We start from the raw sequence: 22,028 nt of genomic DNA on the forward strand, positions 1-22,028 counted from the left end.
CTTGAGCCTGGTGAGATTCCATCTGCCAAATTGCAGGCAGTCAGCAGTCAGTAGAAGTAGCCTGCAGTACTGCACTCTAGCCGCTGTGCCACTGTGGCTCTTATGAATCCATCCAGTGTTTTCTTTCTAGCCAACCCCTTTCTAAACCGTGAAATCGCTTAGCGGCTACGATTCAGCCTATGGCAGATGCATCCTTCGATAAGCGAGCAGGCGAGATGGGAAATCTCGGGCTCTGCATCTGGTCTGGCATAAAGAGGATAATCTGCTTTTTATTCAAACGAAATCTAACCAGCTCAGCCCACGATAAAAGCGGCTAGGGCATGTGATGGATGCTAACACTTGGATAATTGTAGCCAGCTTCTTACAGATGTCTCAGACAGAAGAAACCATTGGCTTAAAGTCTCTAATCACTGGGAAGGAACTCTGTGCTAATCGGTGCCGCTTAATAGATTTAAGTTAGCACGTGACAAAACAACAGGTAACGACTGTAGATGGCCTGGAAGATTTCAATTAAAAATTAAGGTCAAAATTCTCCTGACAAATTATGTTTTAATTTTACACTTCCTCTGGAAAACTAGGTGAAACCTAAAACCTCTTGTCCCTGGTTTCCTAGAGCATCATAAATTTGCAAAACATTTTACAATCTTGTTTTTGCTTTCCATTCTGCTTTTCATTCCAACATCAGATAAATAGGGGACATAAACTAAGAGCTAGTAGAATTATTTACATCTCTCTCTCCCTCTCCTCCTTTCTCTCCCGCTCTCTCTCCCTTCTCCCTCTTTCCCCTTCTCCCTCTTTCCCCCTCTCTCTCTCCCCTTCTCCCTTTCTCCCTCTCCCCTTCTCCCTCTCCTTTTACAATATCTTTATTAAATTTCAGATGCAAACATTAAAATACAAATTAGCATAAAAGGGAAAAGGAAGGGGAATAATATAACAAATTAAAAGTGACAAAAAGTACAACAAACCAATTTATAACAATGATGATCTCAAACTATCTTTAGTCCAGAGATAATAACAATTCAACAACCTCTACATTTCAGCAAACAATACCAATGTTGTAAATTACTAAATAATTAAGCTTCTAAAAGATCCATACTCATAAAATATTCTTCCCTTGATTTTAATCTAACAGAAGATAAATTGGGAAATGAGAGTTATATTTTAAAAGGTGCAACTTTTCTCTTAATTCGGTCCAATCTAGTTGTCAAATCCCAAAGTCAAAATTTTACTCCTTGTTTTGTAAGAAATTGAACAGTGGTCTTCAAGGGTTTTGTTTTGTTTTTAATAATAAACTCCACTGAATTTGCCACTGTAAGAGCCAAAATAAAGTGGCAAAAATCTATTAGTGATGAATCCCAAGTGGAAAGTTGTGGGCCTATCAGATTTGATCTTAAGGTAAAGGTAAAGGTTCCCCTCGCACATATGTGCTAGTCGTTCCCGACTCTAGGGGGCAGTGCTCATCTCTGTTTCAAAGCTGAAAAGCCAGCGCTGTCTGAAGACGAAGACAGTCATGTTGCCGGCATGACTAAACATTGAAGGCACACGGAACGCTGTTACCTTCCCACCAAAGGTGGTTCCTATGCTTCTCCTTGCATTGTTACATGCTTTCAAACTGCTGGGTTGGCAGAAGCTGGGATGAGTAACGGGAGCTCACTCCGTTAAGCGGCCCTAGGGATTCTAACCGCCAAACTGCCAACCTTTCTGATCAACAAACTCACTGTCTTAGCCACTGAGCCACCACATCCCAGATTTGACCTTAGAACTACAATAGTTGAATGGATTTAGAGACTGAAACTCTAATTAGTTCCTAAAAATACAGATGCCTGAAGATTCAAGACCAGCTAAGAGGGAGATAGTGAAAAGGCTGTTTACAAATCTCTGCTTCTGCTTGAAGACGTTTCATTACCCCAATAGATAACATTACAGATTAACAGAGTAGAAGGGACCCTGTAGGTCTTCTAGTCCAACCCCCACCCCCACCCCCGCCCAAGAAGAAGACCCCTACACCATTTTTGACAGATGGCAGTCCAGTCTCTTCTTGAAAGCTCCCAGTGAAGAAGCTCCCACAACTTCTGAAGGCAACTTCTGTTCCATGGGTTGATTGATCTCACTGTCAGAACATTTCTCCTTATTTCCAGGTTTAATCTCTCCTTGGTCAGTTTCCATCTATTGCTTCCTGTCCTGCCTTCACGTGCCTTGGAGAATAGCTTGAATCAGGGGTGGGTTCCTGCCAGTTCTAACCTCTTCCAGAGAAGAGGTTCCAGAAATCTACAGTGCTGTTTAGAACCGGTTCCAGCTCCCTCCTCCCGCAAGTCCGCACATCATCAAGATGAAAAGCGAGAGGAGGAATTCTGGGAGTTGAAATCCACAAGTCTTAAAGCTGTCAAGTTTGAACACCCCTGGGATTTTTTTCTAAAGGGTTAGGGGTGTAAAGGTCTTGTAACTTGACAGCTTTAAGACTTGCGTGCTTCAAATGCCAGAGTTCCTGAGCCAACATTTTGGTTGCTAAGCAAGAGTGTTGTTAAGTGAGTTTCACCACATTTTACAAGTTAGCCACGCCCACCCTGTTACATGGCTGGCAAGCCACTCCCACCCTGTCACATAGCCAGCAAGCCACTCTCACAAAGCAGGTCACATCTACAGAAGAGGTTCTAAAAAAATTTGAAACCCACCACTGGCTTGAACCCTTCTTCTCTGTGGCAGCCCCTCAAATATTGGAACATTGCTCTCATGTCTCCCCTGGTCCTTCTCTTCACTAGACCAGCCATGCCCAGTTCCTGTAAACATTCTTTGTATGTTTTAGTCTCCAGTCCCCTAATCATCCTGGTTGCTTTTCTCTGCCCTCTTTCTAGTCTCAATGTCTTTTGTATAATTTTCTTTTTATAAAACTGGATGCATTACTCTAGGTGTGGTCTTATTAGGGCTTTATAGAATGGTATTAGTATCACGCTTGATTGTATCCCTCTGTTAATGCAATTTAGGATTGCATTGGCTTTTTGGGCTGCCACCACACATTGCTGGCTCATATTTAGCTGGTTGTCCACTAAGCCTCCAAGATCCTTCTCACAGTCACTGCTATTAAGCCTGGTTCATCCAGTCTATATGTGTACTTTGGTTTTTTGCTGCCTAAGTGTAGGACTTTACTTTTCTCTAGATTGAATTTCATTTTGTTAGATAGAGACCATCATCATCAGTGCCGACAACTGTGGATATTACCTAGTTAGGTAATGAAATCTCTGCAATGCGCATGTGCGAGGATTAAGATGGCTGCAAGGCTCCGTCCGCTCTAAAACTACCCGACAAAATGCAGGAAAAACCGCGAGTAACAACCTTAAAACATAATATAAGAGGCTCGTTTGGGAAGCCCAAGACCCAGGGAGCCCAAAAAGGTCAGTCAGCGGTAGGGGCTACCTCTCTGGGGACAGCCCCGAACCGCAAGGGCTCCAGCGTCTTCAGCGGTTGCCGTGCTGGTCGGGCTGCGCGGCGGCGAGGAGGGGAAGTTTGGCTTGGAAATGGCGACGGCGTTCTTTGGTGGCTCCGTCGCCTGTTTCATCTTTTAGCTGTGTCTGCTTGTGACGGGAGCGCCCCACGACTGTGCGACCACCCCCAGGACCATCTCCGGGCCGTCAGGACACTGCAGCTGCGGACTGTGGGGGCTTGGGCGACTTTAGCGATCTCCGCGCTGCTTCTTTTACATCAGCTGTTTGGCGGCGAGGAGAGGAATATCAGCTCGGCGGCAGTGGTGTCGTGTTCTGCCGGCCCCTTTGCCTCCCCCACCTCTACCCCCCGTTTGCCTGCAGTGGGATCGCGGAACTGGGGAGACCACCCCTGGATTTTGCAGATCTGGATGATCCCATTGGCCTCAGAGACTCCGGTGCTTCTCGGGCTACCTTGGCTAATTATTACTGAGGGAGCAAGCCCCATTTTAAGAACAGCGACGGTGTCTCCTGGCAATTACAACGCCTGTTCCACCTCTCTATCCCATTTATTTTTAATGGTGTGCCTCTGGGAACCTCTTGGAGTGGTTTTACCTCCAGAAGGAAGACTCTGGATCTGTACCGCGGGTGGACAGATGATGATTACACTGCGTACTTGCTTTGAACCCCCACAGGACCTTCTGACTAACAAAGGCATAGAAAAAGAGAGGGGTTATAAGTCACTCCCCCACATACTGTATCTGAACTATAACTGGTCCCCAGCCACTTCAACTCTGAACATTGAGAGCCAATTTTTACCATCTGAACTCGCACCTTAAATTAATCAATTGCGCAAATTTTAATTTCTTTCTTTTCTTTCATCTTTTCTTCTCTCTTTGTATGGGATATGTATGAGATATGCATGAGATGAATGGATGTCCCACTTTTATGATCATATTGTTGTAAAATTTTGTGTTTTTTAACTTACGTGGGGATTGTGTGGGGAGTGTATGAGTATGCGTGATTCGGAGGACCTGCCGGGAGCTGTGGGGGCCATGGGGGTGGTTGAGGGGACCAGAGACACGGGAGAGGGTCGGGGTATTACGGTCGTAACAGGGAGGGGCAGATACGGCGGGGACTTTAGGGCAGGCCATTACCGGGGAAGGAGGGTTCGCTACATTACAGAGATCCCTCCTTCCGGCCCTAGGAGTCCCACTCCGAGACCAGATGGCGTAAGTAGTCAGGACCCTGGTCTCAGGCTGTTGTCGCTAAATGCCAGGTCTGTTGTACATAAAGCTCCTCTCGTCCGGGACTTAATTTTAGACGAGAGGGCAGACCTGGCATGTATTACTGAAACCTGGCTGGGCCCAGAGGGCGGAGTCCCCCTTGTAGAGCTGTGCCCAGAAGGATTTCAGGTGCTACACCAGCCGAGAGCCCAGAGAAGGGGTGGGGGTGTGGCCGCTGTTATCCGGGAGTCGTTAGCTCCTCGTAGGGTCCCTGCTCCGGAGATTGTCGGGTGTGAGTCTTTGCTGTTAAAGTTGGACCTCAAGGGTCAAGTGGGTCTGCTGTTAACGTACCTGCCTCCCAACAGCGTTGCAGCAGCCCTCCCCTCGCTCCTCGAGTCGGTAGCCGAGCTGGCAATTGAGTTCCCTAGGTTGATGGTCCTGGGGGACTTTAATTTGCCGTCGCTCGGTGAAAACTCTGATGGGGCGCAGGAGTTCATGGCTTCCATGACAGCCATGGGCTTGACCCAAGTAATTCGAGGCCCAACCCATTCGGCGGGACACATGCTTGACCTTGTATTTCTCTCGGAGCAGTGGATTTGTGATCTTGGTCTGAGGGGGAACGACATCATACCCCTGTCGTGGTCAGACCACTGCCTACTGAGGCTCGACTTCCGGAGACCAAACCCCCACTGTAGGGAGGAGGAACCGACCAGGTGGTTCCGCCCCAGGCGTCTTATGGAACCGTCAAGGTTCCAGACAGAGCTTGGGGTCATTCCTGACACTTTCGCCCACAGTCCGGTAGAGACTCTGGTTGCTGCGTGGCACTCGGCAGCATCGGAGGCCCTCGACCGGATTGCGCCACTGCGGCCCCTCCGAGGCGGCGGATCCCGGAGACCTCCTTGGTTTACCGAGGAACTCCGGGAGATGAAGCGCCGGAGGAGATGCCTAGAGCACCGTTGGAGGTCCGATAAGTCCGAATCGAACCGAGCAATGGTAACCACCTGCACCAAGGAATACACCAGGGCTCTTAGGGCAGCAAAAAGATCTCACATAGCCACCTTGGTTGCGTCCGCTGAGTCCCGCCCAGCCGCCCTGTTTAGGATAACCCGCTCCCTATTGAATAAAAGGGAAGCGGGGGAACCCTTGCAGGGCAAAGCTGAAGATTATGCCCAATTCTTAGCGGACAAAATTGCTCGGTTTCGGTCGGACTTGGACTCCACCCCCGCAGTTCCAGCCGAGGCACAGGAGGATCAAGTAGAACAGCTCTGGGTTGAGTTTCAGGACGTTACCCCCGGGGATGTGGACAAGGCCATGAGGGCTGTAAGTACCTCCACCTGTGTACTGGATCCGTGTCCCTCATGGCTGGTTACTAACTGCAGTGAGGTGACACGAGGCTGGATCCAGGCGGTTGTTACCGCCTCTCTTCGGGAGGGGAACTTCCCCGCCGCACTGAAAGCGGCGGTGGTGAGACCCCTCCTGAAGAAACCATCCTTGGATCCAGCTGTTCTTAATAACTATCGTCCAGTCTCCAACCTTCCCTTCCTGGGGAAGGTTGTTGAGAAGGTGGTGGCCTTCCAGCTCCAACGGTCCTTGGAGGAAGCAAACTATCTAGACCCCTTCCAGTCAGGCTTCAGACCCGGTTACAGCACAGAAACCGCTTTGGTCGCATTGATCGATGATCTCTGGAGAACCAGAGATGGAGGACACTCCTCCATCCTGGCCCTCCTTGACCTCTCAGCGGCTTTCGATACCATCGACCATGGTATCCTTCTGCGACGACTGCGGGAGGTGGGAGTGGGAGGCACCGTGTTGCGGTGGTTCTCCTCCTACCTCTCGGACAGGTCGCAGTCGGTGTTAGTGGGGGGGCAGAGATCGTCCCCTAGGCCCCTAACTTATGGGGTGCCTCAGGGCTCGGTCTTATCCCCCCTACTATTTAACATCTACATGAAACCGCTGGGAGAGATCATTCGCAGGCACGGGATTAGATACCATCAATATGCGGACGATACTCAATTGTATTTGTCCGCCCCGTGCCAACTCAATGAAGCGGCAGACGTGATGAACCGAGGCCTTGAAGCCGTTATGGACTGGATGAGGGTTAACAAACTTGTGCTCAACCCAGAAAAGACCGAGTGGCTGTTGTGTTTTCCTCCCAAAGATTTGACTAATATTCCATCACTCAGGCTGGGGGGTCAAATTCTATACCCCTCAAAGAGGGTTCGCAACTTGGGGATCCTCCTGGATCCACAGCTATCGTTTGACCATCACTTAATGGCTGTGACCAGGGGGGCATTCGCCCAGGTTCGCCTGGTGCGCCAGTTGCGGCCCTACCTGAATCGGGAGGCTCTCACAACAGTCACCCGGGCCCTTGTAACCTCTAGGCTGGAATACTGCAATGTGCTCTACATGGGGCTGCCCTTGAAGAGCATCCGGCGACTTCAGCTAGTACAGAACGCGGCCGCGCGAGTGATTGTGGGTGCACCCCGGTTCACCCGCATAACACCTATCCTCCGCGAGCTGCGCTGGCTACCTGTAGATCTCCGGATGCGCTTCAAGGTGCTATTAGTCACCCATAAAGCCCTACATGGTAGTGGATCTGGATACTTGAGAGACCGCCTTCTGCCAATTACATCCCTGCGACCAATAAGATCACATAGATTAGGCCTCCTCCGTATTCCATCGGCCAGCCAGTGTCGGCTGGCAACTACAAGGAGGAGGGCCTTCTCAGTAGTAGCCCCGACCCTTTGGAACGAGCTCCCCGTGGAGATTCGTACCCTCTCCACCGTCCAGGCCTTCCGCACAGCCCTTAAGAACTGGCTCGCCCGTCAGGCCTGGGGATAAAGATAGTTACCCCTCCCGAATGATGAATGTGTGTTGTTTACTATTTTATTATATGTTTCTATCTTAATGTCTGTATTCCCCTCCCCCGATTTTATGTGAGCCGCCCTGAGTCCCCTCAGGGAAAAGGGCGGCCTACAAATACTAATAAAATCACAAAATCACAAATCGCAAGAATATAACCAAGCTCAGAGAGCACCAAGGACTCCAAGCCACAATTGACTAAATCCAACCTCCCTGCCTAGGCCCGTGGTCAGGAACCTTAAACACTCAAAGAGCCACAAAGGTCTTAACCGGAAGATTCTGGAACTGACCAGAAGTCCAGTTCCTCCACCATAGAGTCTCCTCCTAGCGCAGCATCCTTCTTCCTCTACCTGTCCTAACCGAAAGCCCTATCAGTTGTGGAGCCGACTGGCGACAGGGAGACGCAGCAGAGGGATGAAAGAGCCACATGCGGCTCCAGAGCCGCAGTTGCTGATCTCCTGGCCTAGGCCAAAACTGAACGAATCACATTATAGCTTAGGGCACTACAGTGGAACCTCCGGTCATGACCGTAATCTGTTCCAGGACTTTGGTTGGCACCCGATTTGATCGTGACGAGAAGCAAGACTGACTGCGCATACACGTGCGCACACAATAAAAAGACGCAGCAGGGGAAATGGTAGCGGCAGGCAAAATCGCTGTGGCTCTGTTTGATCGCCACCCGAGGATGTGTTCGTGACCAGAGTGAAACATTTAATGGATTTTTTGGTCGGCACCCGAATTGGTCATGGTCAGAAGCATTTGTGACCCAAGGTTCCACTATATAAGAGCCAAGGTGGCGCAGTGGTTAAATGCAGCACTGCAGGCTACTGCTAGATCAGCAGGTCAGCGGTTCAAATCTCACCGGCTCAGGGTTGACTCAGCCTTCCATCCTTCTGAGGTGGGTAAAATGAGGACCCAGATTGTTGGGGGCAATATGCTGACTCTCTGTAAACCGCTTAGAGAGGCCTGAAAGGCCTATGAAGCGGTATATAAGTCTACTGCTATTGCTATATTGCTATATGTGAAACCAGCCAGTGTCCATTACCGTTAGCAGGTTGTCTTCCCTTTTGGAGCTAAAATACATCTCCAGAAAATGCTTTTTCCCCCAAGTTCCCTCAACTTTCAGAAAGGTTGATTCAAAGTCTTCAGGGGGTCATGTGAAGTTCTTTTTTCCTTTCTCCATTGTCTTCCAGCCTCTCTTAGTTCCTCGGCCTTAAAGTCTTAACTTCCCTTACCAAACCAGCCCCACTCAATCAGAGAGCTCTTGAGCCATATCGAACACACCCTTATCAGACTAATCCGTTGAGGAAAAGGAGTCACAGGTTGTGTTTCCCACCCCGTTCCTCACAACTGCAAACAAGGACAGAGAGATTTTGGTGCTGGAATGTGGTCGCAAGTCTAAAAAAGGCCTGTGTTTTTTAAACTAGGCCACTTTAAGGGTTCCACCACAAAACCACGTTCGACTAAACCGCACTCGACTAAACCGCGTAGCTGACGTCATCAAAAGGGGACAACAGCACGGAGACAGAAGCACGCTGTAAACGCTAAACCTAAAATTAACCCCTAAACCTAAATTTAACCCCCCTAATCCTAATCCTAAACCTAACCCTAAACCTAACCCTTAACCTAACCCTAAACCTAACCCTAAGCCTAACCCTAACCCTTAACCTAACCCTAAAGCTAACCCTAAAGCTAACCCTAAAGCTAACCCTAACCTTAAGTTGAATCGGCTTGCTTTCAAAGCGCTATTTAAAGCGCCCTTCTTTCTCTGCGCTGGCTGTTGTCGCCCTGTTGATGACGTCAGCGACACGCTTTAATCGGGCGCGGCTTAGTCGAGCGCGGTTTTGACGGGTCACGACTTTAAGATGTATGGACTTCAACTCCCAGAATTCCCCAGCCAGCCATGTTGTAGTAAAATGGTAGATGAAGAGTCCTCTGGACACCAATCAACACATCTCTAGATCTACCTGTGTTTGCCTCATTAAAGCTAGCTTGTTCTTTCATAGTACATGCAGATAGCCAAGGAGGCTACCCTGAAAACCTGGCCTATTTTGCAGGGGAGGGGAGGGTGTTTCACGTACCTTCCCTACCAGTTCGCAAATGTGCACACGCCCCCCATCCACGCATGCACCCGGCCTTCTGCACATGCACTTTGTTCAAAAAAATGTCACGAAATAGATGCCAGGCCAGGGGACCACATATTTAGTTTTACATATCCTAACAATGATCATATTTGCAAAAAAAAAATCAAATTTAAAAAATAATAAATTAAGATAATAATATACATGCAATTTGAAGTTAGCCCATGATTGGAATAGAGTAACAAGAGTTGGAAGGGACCTTGGAGGTCTTCTAGTCCAATCCCCCCACCCCCTGCTTCGGCAGGAAACCCTATAGCATTTCAGTGACAGAATGATTGACAGCCATTCGTTTAATGATGGTTTCAAATTACGACGACTCTGAAAAAAAGGGACAGGACCATTTTTCACACGACCGTTGAGGCATCCTCGTGGTCATGGGATTAAATTCAGAGGCTTGGGAACTGTCTCGTATTTATGACGGTTGCTGTGTCCCAGGGTCATGTCATTCCCTTTTCCGACCTCCTGATAGGCAAAGTTAACATGAAAGCTAGAGTCACTCAACAACCGGCTTGCTAACTTATCAACTGAAGTGACTCACTTAACAACGGTAGCAAGAAAGGGTGTAAAAAGGGTGCCAAACCCCCCTTAACAAATGTTTCACTTAACAGCGGAAGCTTTGGGCTCAATTGTGGTCGTAAGTCGAGGACTACCTGTAGAAGCCGGACCTCTTACATACCTGTGTGCCCATCGGAATGCATTACCAAAAGCACAGAGCTCACAATGCAGATTTCAATAGAGTTAGGTCCTCCACTTACAACAGTTCCTTTCGTGAACATTTGAAGTTATAACGGCATCAGTGATATTTTTTTCACGCTTAAGAACTATTTCAGCATCCCCAATTACACATGATCAAAATTCAGTTTCTTGGCAACAGTCGTGGTGTCCCGGGTCACATGATCGGGGGGGTGGGCTGGGCTGCTGGGGGTTTGCAGGGGTTCGGGAGAACCTCTAGCTAAGATTCTGTGCAGTTTGGAGAACCTTCAAATCCCACTCCTGGCTGGCCCCGCCCACCCCGCCCCTCCCACAAGCCCCGTTTTGGATGCAGGTAAGTACAGGACGCACACAGAGGCTCGGGGGTGTGTGTGTGCAAAAAAATGGACCTGGGGAGGTTATTTTCGCCCTCCCGGAGGCTCAAGGAAAACTTCTGGAGCCCAGGGAGGCCAAAAACACAATGCAGGCGGCTAATTAGGCGACGCCCGCCATGGCCATGCACACCCAGCAACTGGGCAGAGAACCCCTTGCTAAAAATTTTAAAGCCCACTCCTGCACATGGTCCTCTTTTGCGACTTTCTGGCAAGCAAAGTCATTGGGGAATCCCGATTCCCTTTTAACAATTGGGTTACTAACTTAACAACTACAGTGATTCTAAGGGAAAACCTAACCTTGTACTTAAAACGAAACTAATTTACAGGAACCTCTTGACCTACGACTGATCGCTTGGTAACAGCTCCAAGTTATGACCTACCTGAAAAAGGGACTTACGACGCAGATTCGAAGAGATGGCCAGATCTACCATCCCTTGTTAGAGAAACATGAACGACGGGGCAAAAGTCTCCTGTTTTTCATACGAGAAGTGCTTCTCAAACTCTGCAGCCGCCAGAGTCCTTTCCTTATGGCTTCATCACTTTTTCCCTCAATAGAAAAAAATCACTTAAAACATGATTTCTGGAACTCTTGGGGATTCTTGCCTAACCCAGTCCTGATGAAAATATATATTTCCAAAAATCTAGACAGAGATCTAAGTGTATTGCCTTGGGAATAAGTCTGGTTGCACTTTGGCCCAAACCAGTAGAGGAAGCCCCTTGACTCACAACATTTGTTTAGTGACATTTGAAGTTGCAAGGGCACTGAAAAAAGTGACTTACAGCCAGTCCTCACACTTAAAGCCTCCCCATGGGAATACAATAGAATAGGAAAAAGAAATAGAATAGAATAGAATAGAATAGAATTGCATAGAACAGAATAGAAAAAGGAATAGAATAGAATAGAAAAAGGAACAGAATAGAATAGAAAAAGGAATAGAATAGAATAGAAAAAGGAACAGAATAGAATTGCAAAGCATAGAATAGAATAGAATAAGGAATAGAATAGAATATGAAAAAGAAATAGAATAGAATAGAATTGCATAGCATAGCATAGAATAGAAAAAGGAATAGAATAAAAAAAGGAATAGAATAAAATAGAATAGAATAGCATTGCATAGCATAGCATATAGCATAGCATATAGCATAGCATATAGCATAGAATAGAAAAAGGAATAGACTAGCATAGCACAGCACAACACAGAATAGAATAGCATTGCATAGCATAGCATTGCATAGCATTGCATAGCATTGCATAGCATTGCATAGCATATAGAATAGTATATAGCATAGCATAGAATAGAATAGAAAAAGGAATAGACTAGCATAGCACAGCACAACACAGAATAGAATAGAATAACATTGCATAGCATAGCATAGCATATAGAATAGTATGTAGCATAGCATAGAATAGAATAGAAAAAGAAATAGACTAGCATAACACAGCACAACACAGAATAGAATAGCATTGCATAGCATTGCATAGCATTGCATAGCATTGCATAGCATATAGAATAGTATATAGCATAGCATAGAATAGAATAGAAAAAGGAATAGACTAGCATAGCACAGCACTGCACAGAACAGCATAGAAAAGAACAGAAAAAGAAATAGAATAACATAGCATAGCATAACACAGCATAGCATAGCATAGCATAGAATTGCATTGCATTGCATTCAATCGAATTGAATTATTTATTGACCAAGTGTGGTTGGACACACAAGGAATTTTCCTTTGGTGCATATGCTCTCACTGTACATAAAAAGACAAGATACATTTGTCAAGAATCATAAGGCACAACACTTAATGATAGTCATAGGGTACAAATAAGCAATCAGGAAACGATCAATATCAATATAAACCATAAGGATGCAAGCAACAAAGTTACAGTCCTGCAGTCATAAGTGGGAGGAGCTGGGTGATAGGAACGATGAGACGATTAATAGTAATAGAGTAATGCAGCCTTAGTGAATTGTTTGACAGTGGTGAGGGAATTATTTGTTTAGCAGAGTGATGGCGTTCGGGAAAAAAACATCCTTGTGTCTAGTTGTCTTGGTGTGCAGTGCATGTGATCCAGTGGTGGGATTCAAATAATTTAACAACCAGTTCTCTGCCCTAATGACCAGCTGGGTAGGCGTGGCTCGGTGGTCATGTGACTGTGTGGGCGTGGCCAACTCAACATCACTCAGGTTGATGGGCGCTTCGCCTTAGCTCTTATAATGTAATAAGGGTTAACCAGAGAGGCAGTTTCTGTAAGCAGAGCAATAAAGATGAGGCTAGAAACAACACCAGAATGTTTCCTTCCTGCTTTCCTTACAGGATTAGCCCTGGAAAGTGGGGAAAAACAAAAGGAGATTTCTTCCAACAACCAAACTACTAAGAAAGTTAACAACAGGTTCTCTCAAATAGGTGCGAACTGGCTGAATCCCACCACTGATGTGATCAAAATTCAGGTGCTTCACAACTGACATGTATTTACGACGGTTGCAGCGTCCTGGGGTCATGTGATCAACATCAGCAACCTTCCCAGACAGCTTCCGACAAGCAAAGTCAATGGGGGGAGCCTGCTTTGGCTTTTACAACGATGTGGTTCATTCAACGACCGTTGCGAAATAAAAACCTTGTACAATCAGGCACAGCTCACTTAACAACCGCTTTGTTTAAGCAATGGAAATTCTGGTCCCAATTGTGGTTGTAAGTGAAGGATGACTCATAAGCAACTGTAGCCTGTGTTTCTGAAAACTTCTTACTTACTAAAAGGAGGACCCAGATTGTTGGGGGACATAGGCTGGCTCTGTAAACCGCTTAGGGAGGGCTGTAAAAGCACTATGGGTTGGTATATTACAGCTATGAACTGTGGTGGCGTAGTGGTTAGAATGCGGTACTGCAGGCTACTCCTGCTGACTGCCTGCAATTTGGCAGCTCGATTCTCACCAAGCTCAAGGTTGACTCAGCCTTCCATCCTTCCGAGGTGGGTAAAATGAGGACCCGGATTGTTGGGGGCCATAGGCTGACTCTGTAAACCGCTTAGAGAGGGCTGTAAAGCGGTATATAAATCTAAGTTGCTGTTCCTATTGCTACTTCTGGAGATTCAAACAAGCAAAGACTGAGCCACCATACAGTGTTTCCATACAGGTTTCTTGGTAAAAAAAATATCAAAGCACTGTCTCCTTGTAGGGTTTCCTTCCTGACCCCAGGGTTGGACTAGAACAGTGTTTCTCAACCTTGGCTACTTGAAGATGTCTGGACTTCAACTCCCAGAATTCCCCAGCCAGCGAATGCTGGCTGGGGAATTCTGGGAGTTGGAAGTCCAGACATCTTCAAGTGGCCAAGGTTGAGAAACACTGGACTAGAAGACCTCCAAGATCCTCTTCCCACCCTGTTCTTCTGTTCTTCTAATCTAGCATACAGCCAAAGGATTCTCTTGCGACCCTCCACCCAAATCCTAACCAGATCCAACGCTGCTCAGCTTCCCCAAACCCAAGCCAGCTCCCATCGGGATAAATGTTGAGCCCACCCACCCATCCATCCACCCACCCACCCACCATTTTCTCAGTTCCAGGCATCTTTTTTCCCCCTCCCCTTAACTACACGGCTAAATTCACACAACCCCCGAGACCACCATGCGTCGGCTGCCTTATGTGCTCGGGCTTTTGTCACGTCAAAACAACCCCTCAATGCATCCCCACCGATTCTTAAACAGCGGATCCGATTGCGGAACGGGATTGGGGGGGGGGGGAAGGGGCGCGGATAGAATCGGAACCCCTCTGCAGATTTACCCCCAAATCCCCAGATCTCTCCCTCTCCCCCTTTGGCGATGGGGATTCTTCCCCTCCCCATTCACACCCAAGCGAGATCTAGGAGAAATTTCCCACGCCCGGTGCGAGAGGATGGACCCTCCCGGGGGGGCGTTGCGACCTCCACCCAATTTTAAAAAAAAATACCATCCTTGCCTTCAATCTCACGGAAGCATCGCCCCTTTGCGCCCTCCACGGAGAAATCCCCTCTCCCGATCCCGGACCGGATCCCGACGACCACCGGACACCCCCCCCCCGGATCCTTACGACCACCGGACCCCCCCCCCGATCCTTACGACCACCGGATCCCCCCCTCCAACAACCCCACCGCGTGTGTGGAGCCCAGGCAGAGACGGGCGACGTCCCCTCTTCCATCCGCCCCGCCAGCAGCGCGCACAGGCTGGCTGGCTTGCTGGCTGGGAGCCGGAGGATCGGAGCGAGGCGCGGCGCGGCGCTCGGATCGTGGAGCCTCTGGGCTCAGCGCGTGGCCAGGCGGGCAAACGGGGCCAGCCCCATTCAAAAGAGCTTGGGCTTTCCCTCCCGAGCGGGATCAGACACAAAGCAAAAGGGATCGGGGGAAGGAGACGGCTCCCCTTCGGATCCCCCCTTATCGCCCAATGCCCATTTGCGGATCGCTCCATCGCTCCCTTCTCTTTAAGGATCGGGGAGGGAGGGGGGAGGACGCAAGAGAAAGCACCCGCTAGGCATCAACCCCTCTGCCCGCCCCCGCCCCACTGCGGTGGGTTTCCTCGAGGGTCGTCCTCCTCAGCCCCACACCTCCAAAGCCATCGGAAGCCCCTCGATCGGATCAGTCCCGGATCCCAAAGCCGGGAAGCCACTCACCGTTCGCTGCTGCTGGGCGCCGATCCCTCGTAACCAGGTTGGGCGAAAAAAGCAGGCGGGCTATCGCTGGAGAGCCCCCTCCCCGCCAACACACACACACACACACACACACACCGCCACCAACCCCCAGGAGGGAACAAAAAAAAAAAAATACCCCAAAACCCAAATGCAAAAAGAGAAGAAGAAAAGGGGAACGAGATTCCTGCAGCCTCTTGCGAAGGCAGCCGAGCTTCCGGGTTGGTGGACGGCCCAACGTCACTTGCTACAGGTTTACGAGGGAGAGGTGGCGGCGGCGGCGGCGAGTAGCAGGCGCGCGCGAGAGAGAGACAGCTATAAAAGGAAGGGATCGGGGAAAGGAGGGAGGGCGGAAAAGAAAATGGGGAGGGGGGAGAGAGAGAAAGGGAAGGAGGGAAAGAAAAAAGGAAGGAAGGAAGGAAAGAAAAGACAGATAGAAATAATGAAAAGATAGAAAGAAAAGACAGAGAGAGAAAGAGAGAGTGAAAGAGAGAGACAGAAAGAAAAAGGAAGGAAGGAAGGAAAGACAGACAGGCAAACAGAAATAGAGAGCGCGAGGGAGAAAGAAAGACAAGGAAGAAAGGAAAGACAGACAAACAGAAAGAAAGAGAGGGAGAGAGAAAGAAAAGGAAGGCATGGCAGACAGAAAGAAAGAGAGGGGGAGAGAAAGAAAGAAGGAAGGAAGGAATGGCAGACCAATAGAAAGAAAGAGAGAGGGGAGAAAAAGAAGGAAGGAGGAAGGAAGAAAGGAAGGAAAGACAGAGAAAGAAAGAGAGGGGGGAGGGAAGGAAGGAAGAAGGAAAGGCAGACAGACAAACAGAAAGAAAGAGAGGGGGAGAGAAAGAAAAGGAAGGAATGGCAGACAAACAGAAAGAAAAAGAGGGGGAAAGAAAGAAAGAAAGAAGGAAGGAAGGAAGGAAGGAAGGAATGGCAGACCAATAGAAAGAAAGAGAGAGGTGAGAGAAAGAAGGAAGGAGGAAGGAAGGAAAGACAGACAGAAAAAAGAGAGGGGGAAGGGAGGGAAGGAAGGAAGGAAGAAGGAAAGGCAGACAGGCAAACAGAAAGAGAGAGGGGGAGGGAGGGAGAAAGACAAGGAAGAAAGGAAAGAAAGACAAACAGAAAGAAAGAGAGGGAGAGAGAAAGAAAGAAGGAAGGAATGGCAGACAAATAGAAAGAAAGAGAGGGGGGAGAGAAAGAAGGAAGGAGGGAGGGAGGGAAGGAAGGAAGGAAGGAGGGAAGGAAAGACAGACTGTTAGATACCAGAATCAGTTACAATGGTTTACACCAAGGTCCTCTGTTCTGGCGGAAACAGAGATTCAACCTGATTGGTCAAAGGGTCTGACAGCTCCCTATAAAAGGGCTGCTGTCAGACTGAACCTTTGCTGGATTGTACATAGTTGTTTCAGAGTTAATAAAGAGCTGTTGCTGCCTAAGGCTGAGTGTGCCTTTCCTTTACCCAATCTAACACTAGCGACAAGGATGGGATTGGAAGGCAACTAGGCAAACAAAAAGAGCACAACACTCCAGGAAATAAATCAGCACAGCATCGAGCAGCCATCTTTGAGTGGCAAATTCAAACACGCTCAGGGATCCAAGATGTCAATGCACGCCCCACCGACTCCGTACAACCCAGTCATCGAGCACTGGGAATCCTACATGCTGAGGTTCGACTGCTTCCTCAAAGCCAACGACCTCATGGGCCTTTCTGAAGGCCGGAAAAAGAACATGTTCCTGAGCTACTGCGAACGAGAGGTGTTCGAGACAGCAAAGGACTTGTCCGAGCCAACGCCACTCCAATCGGTCGCTTGGTCAGTGCTACAACAGACGCTGAGGACACACTATGCTCTCAGACTGTCTAAACACAGCCGAAGGCACGAATTCAACATTTGTAACCAGAAAGAGGGTGAATCCATCAATGAATATGTTGCGGCGCTCAGAAAGGCTGCAGCATACTGCGAGTTTAGAGATCTCAATGAACTGATACTTGACCGCATCATATGCGATGTTCGAGACATTGGCCTGCAGAGGAGACTACTAGCGAAATCTAATCTGATGCTCCAAATTGCCCTAGACGAAGCCAGGGCCACTGAGTTTGCTGTTAAATCAACAGAAACCCTGCAGCGCCATAACATTCCTAAAAGCATGCGGAAGAGCGCAGGCGTGCATCGCGAGGCTACAGAGCCTGAAGGCTCGGAGAACAACGATGACAGCTACCGCATGCGTAGTGACCGCACCAAGCTGGCGCAAAAATTCAAACCGTGTTTCCTGCCTTGCGCCGGCTGCGGAGGAGACCATCTCAGAACACATTGCCGTTTCCGCGATGCAATCTGCCAATGCTGCGATCGAAAAGTGCACATCGCCAAGGTATGCAGAATCAATCACCCCACTACAACTTGGAAGCCCAGAAGCCAACCTAACCGCCAGCAGAGACCCAACTAAGGGGCATGGCAGCCGCCACCACGGCGAACAGTAGGCGAAACCAGAGTCACCTACCACACCTCCATAGGCCAAGTCTGCATGAAGCGGCCAAAAAAGCTGAAAGTCACAGTCCTCATTGAGGACTCTCCATGTGAAATGGAGATTGACACTGGGTCATCCTTGACCATAATGCCTTGGGCAGCACTCAAGCAGGCTATCCCTAACCTTAAGAAGCAGCATCTACGGGTTCCTGACATCTGCCTTCACAACTACCAGGGGAATCGAGTCCCCATCATGGGCCAGGGCACCTTCCATGTGAAATTCAAGACTTTCTGTGGCCAGCTACCAGTTACGGTAGTCAACGGAGACCTGCAGAGCCTCCTGGGGCTTGACTGGTTCGAAGCCCTGGGCCTAGAAGTGACCGGAATCAACGCCATACGAGACGAAAGCACTCCAGAACTCCTTAAGGAGTTTGAGGACATCTTCAGCACCGTTCTAGGTAAGTATATGGGGACCCCAATATCTTTTAAATTGGACCCCAATGTAGCCCCCATCAGGCTGAAACCCAGGAAAGTACCTTTTGCTCTCCACCCTAAAATTGATTTGGAACTGGACAAATTGATAGGCCAGGGAATCCTAGAGCCAGTAGATCACACACGCTGGGAGACCCCTATTGTGACACCTGTCAAGTCTGACGGGTCTGTCTGCATCTGCGCAGACTACAAATGCACGATAAACAAAGCTTTGCAACAAAGCGTTTATCCTGTAACCATTATACAGCATTCACTACATTCATTAGGCCCCGGAATTTTTTTTTGCAAAATTACACATGGCGCAGGCATACCAGTAGTTGCCTGTAGATGGTGCCATGGCAGAGGCCTAAACCATTGTGATGCACAGGGGTGCATTCAAATGCAATCACCTGCAATTCGGAGTTAGTATCGCTTGCACGATTTGTGTCCCTGCAGATGGACTTCTAGCAGCGCGAGGTGCCTCGAAGGTTTTGCACCAGGCGCCAAACGGCTTGTGAGGTTGCACGGGACAGAGTTTTTTGTATGTTAGGGAGTTTTTTGGGGTGAGTTTTGGCAAGAGGCTAGTTCTGGGGATCTCTCCACCTGACAATCCGAAATAGGGAGCCAAGATTAGAATGAGCTCATGTTAGTATGTTGCTGAAATGTGGTTTAGGGGCAGTGGTGAAATTCAAAATATTTTACTACCGGTTCTGTGGGAGTGGCTTGGTGGGCGTGACAGGGGAAGGATATTGCAAAATCCCCATTCCTACCCCACTCAGGCCAGCCAGAGGTGCTATTTTCCGGTTCTCCAAACTACTCAAAATTTCAGCTCCAGAACCTGCCACACCTGTTTAGGAAACCTGAAGTAATCTGAGTAGGTAGCAGTGGTGGGATTCAATTTTTTTTACTACCGGTTCTCTGGGCATGACATGGCTTGGTGGGTGTGGCTTGGGGGTGTGGCAGGGGAAAGATACTGTAAAATCCCCATTTCCTTCTGATCAGCTGGGACTTGGGAGACAGAGAATAGATGGGGGCAGAGCCAGCCAGAAGTGGTATTTATTGGTTCTCTGAACTACTCAAAATTTCCGCTAGCAGTTCTCCAGAACTGGTCAGAATCTGCTGAATACTACCTCTGATGGGTAGATATGTTGTGTGTATGACAGTTATGTTGGTATGTGTAGGTACTGTATTTTTCGGAGTATAAGACGCACCAAGATTTTGAAGAGGCAAATTTTTTAAAAAGTTTTTGCACTCTGCAAACCTCCCCAAAACAGCCTGATTTTTTGTGAAAAAAAGGGCATTCATAGCCGAGGTGGCGCAGTGGTTAGGGTGCAGTACTGAAGGCCACTACAGCTGACTGTTATCTGCAGTTCAGCAGTTCTAATCTCACCGGCTCAAGGTTGACTCAGCCTTCCATCCTTCCGAGGTGGGTGAAATGAGGACCCGGATTGTTGTTGGGGGCGATATGCTGACTCTGTAAACTGCTTAGAGAGGGCTGAAAGCCCTATGAAGTGGTATATAAGTCTAACTGCTATTGCTATAACTGCTGTTGCCTTTAGGAGGCTTGTAGAGTGTTCCTGGGGGCTGGGGAGGCAAAAACAAGCAAAAATTGGCTGGTTTGTTTTCTCATTTCTGCCCTCCCCAGCCCCCAGGAGCACTCTGGAAGCCTCCTAAGGCTATGCACAGCCATTTTGGTGAAGGGGGGGGGGGTTCAGGAGGCCAGAAATCCTGTATTCAGTGTATAAGACGCACCCAGATTTTCACCCTCTTTTTTTGAGGGAAAAGGGTATGTCTTATACTCCGAAATATATGGTATGTTGTATGACAACCCCAATCCATGGACTGGCACCGGGACATAGCAGGTCAGAAACCAGGGCTGGGCAAACAAGTGAAGCCCCATCCTTGGCATGTGGAAAGTACACGAAACCACACCACCTCTGGTCCATGAAAAAAACCTGTCTCCACGGAACCGGTCCCTGGTTGCCCAAAAAGGTTAGGGGCTACTATTGTATGAGGCTAGCCAAGGGGAAGGGTGGTGTAAGGATACGGAGACATTAGCTAACTGAATTAATCCAAGCATTGTTCTAGATCAATGTTTTTAAACCTTAGCAATTTAAAGATACAGTAGTTGGACTTCAATTCCCCGGATTCTCCAGTCAGCGCGCTGAGGCTAGCGTCAATCAAAGTTGGGCTTTTAGTTGATCTGATGAAACATGCAGTGTGAATGCTATTTCTAGAATTGGGGCTATCGGTTCTACCTTGCAAGAATACAGATGACCACTAGGGAGCCAAAGTCCTGGTACTCTTTGCTGCCCTCTAGTGCTCCTAACGAGCTTCTGAAACCCGGATTTATTAACAGTACAGGTATCCTCAGTGATGCTTTTTATCTGTTATGATTGTAAACTGCCCAGATTTACCCTGAGGAAAGATCGGGAGCCAGCAAATTTTATAAACAAATATATATGAGATGGATATTGTCCTATCCTTGCTCAATTATGAATAACGTAGAACAGCCCAATGAGGGACATTGCATTTTTGAAACCTGTGTACAGGTAGCCCCTGACCTATGACCACAATTGAGTCCCCAAATTTCTGCTGTTCAGTGGGACATTTGTTAAGTGAGTTTTGTCCCATTTTGCAACCTTTCTTGCAACCCAACCCAACCTATCCCATCCCATCTCAACCCAACCCAACCCAACCCAACCCATCTCCTCCTCCTCCCGTTCCTCCTGCTCCTTCTTCTAGACACTAAACTGGGATATTAGTACCAGAGCCGAGGTGGCGCAGTGGGTAGAGTGCAGCACTGCAGGCCACTTCAGCTGACTGTTATCTGCAGTTCAGTGGTTCTAATCTCACCGGCTCAAGGTTGACTCAGCCTTCCATCCTTCCGAAGTGGGGGAAATGAGGACCCAGACTGTGGGGGTGATATGCTGACTCTGTAAACCGTTTAGAGAGGGCTGAAAGCCCTATGAAGCGGTATATAAGTCTAACTGCTATTGCTATTGCTAAACAGGATTCTGGTCCTGGATTGGGAAGGAGGGATCTCTACATGGTGCAAGGCCTCGTGGCTCTCTGCTCTGTCCACTTCTTTTGAACATTTGTATGAAATGACTGGCGAGGTCCATAGTTGCCATGAGATCTGGTATCCTCAGTAAGTTGATGCTACCCAGTTCAGACATCTTGGCCTCTGGCAAGAGGCAGGCAGTGCAGCTGAAGTGCTGAGCCCAAGGAGCCCACGTTTGTCTCGAAGCTCCAAAATGTAATTTGTGCATGGCCCCACATATGCGCCTGCCCCTATGCATGCATGCGTGGCCCCCCAGCATGCACCCTACACCCTGCACATGCATGCTTCACTTTATCATGTGCCCCACCCTGTGCCTGTGCATGGCCTTGCATGCGCCCTCCCTCCCTGGGATGGCTTGGCCCCCACATATGCATGCACCCCACTCACCTGCACATGTATGAGCAGCCCCCTGCATGTGTCACAACCCTAGTGCATGGGTGGCATAGAACCGAAGACCAGCTGGGTGGCGGAAGGCGTGCGCGCATGCACAGCAGGGCTGAGCTGGGGCAATGGCTCATGTGCCCACAGAGAGGGCACTGGTTGCCACCTCTGGCACGCAAGCCATAGGTTCGCCATCACAGGTATACAGTCTCCTGCTTGAGCAGGGGGGGGGGAGTGGACTAGAAGACCTCCAAGATCTCTTCCTACTCT

General features: G+C 48.6%; 1 protein-coding gene across 1 annotated transcript in view; it reads right to left on the reverse strand.

Moving 5' to 3' along the window:
• The window catches only part of CYRIB (CYFIP related Rac1 interactor B), a 113,357-nt gene extending 97,754 nt beyond the window's left edge, over positions 1-15,603 (reverse strand). The window contains exon 1 of the mRNA XM_032223329.1: positions 15,369-15,603. The gene's annotated coding sequence lies outside the window, so the exon portion shown is untranslated. The remainder of the gene's footprint in view (positions 1-15,368) is intronic.
• Positions 15,604-22,028: the final 6,425 nt, after the last annotated feature.

Source organism: Thamnophis elegans, chromosome 8 (genome assembly GCF_009769535.1).
Source record: "Thamnophis elegans isolate rThaEle1 chromosome 8, rThaEle1.pri, whole genome shotgun sequence".
Classification (NCBI taxonomy): Eukaryota; Metazoa; Chordata; class Lepidosauria; order Squamata; family Colubridae; genus Thamnophis; species Thamnophis elegans.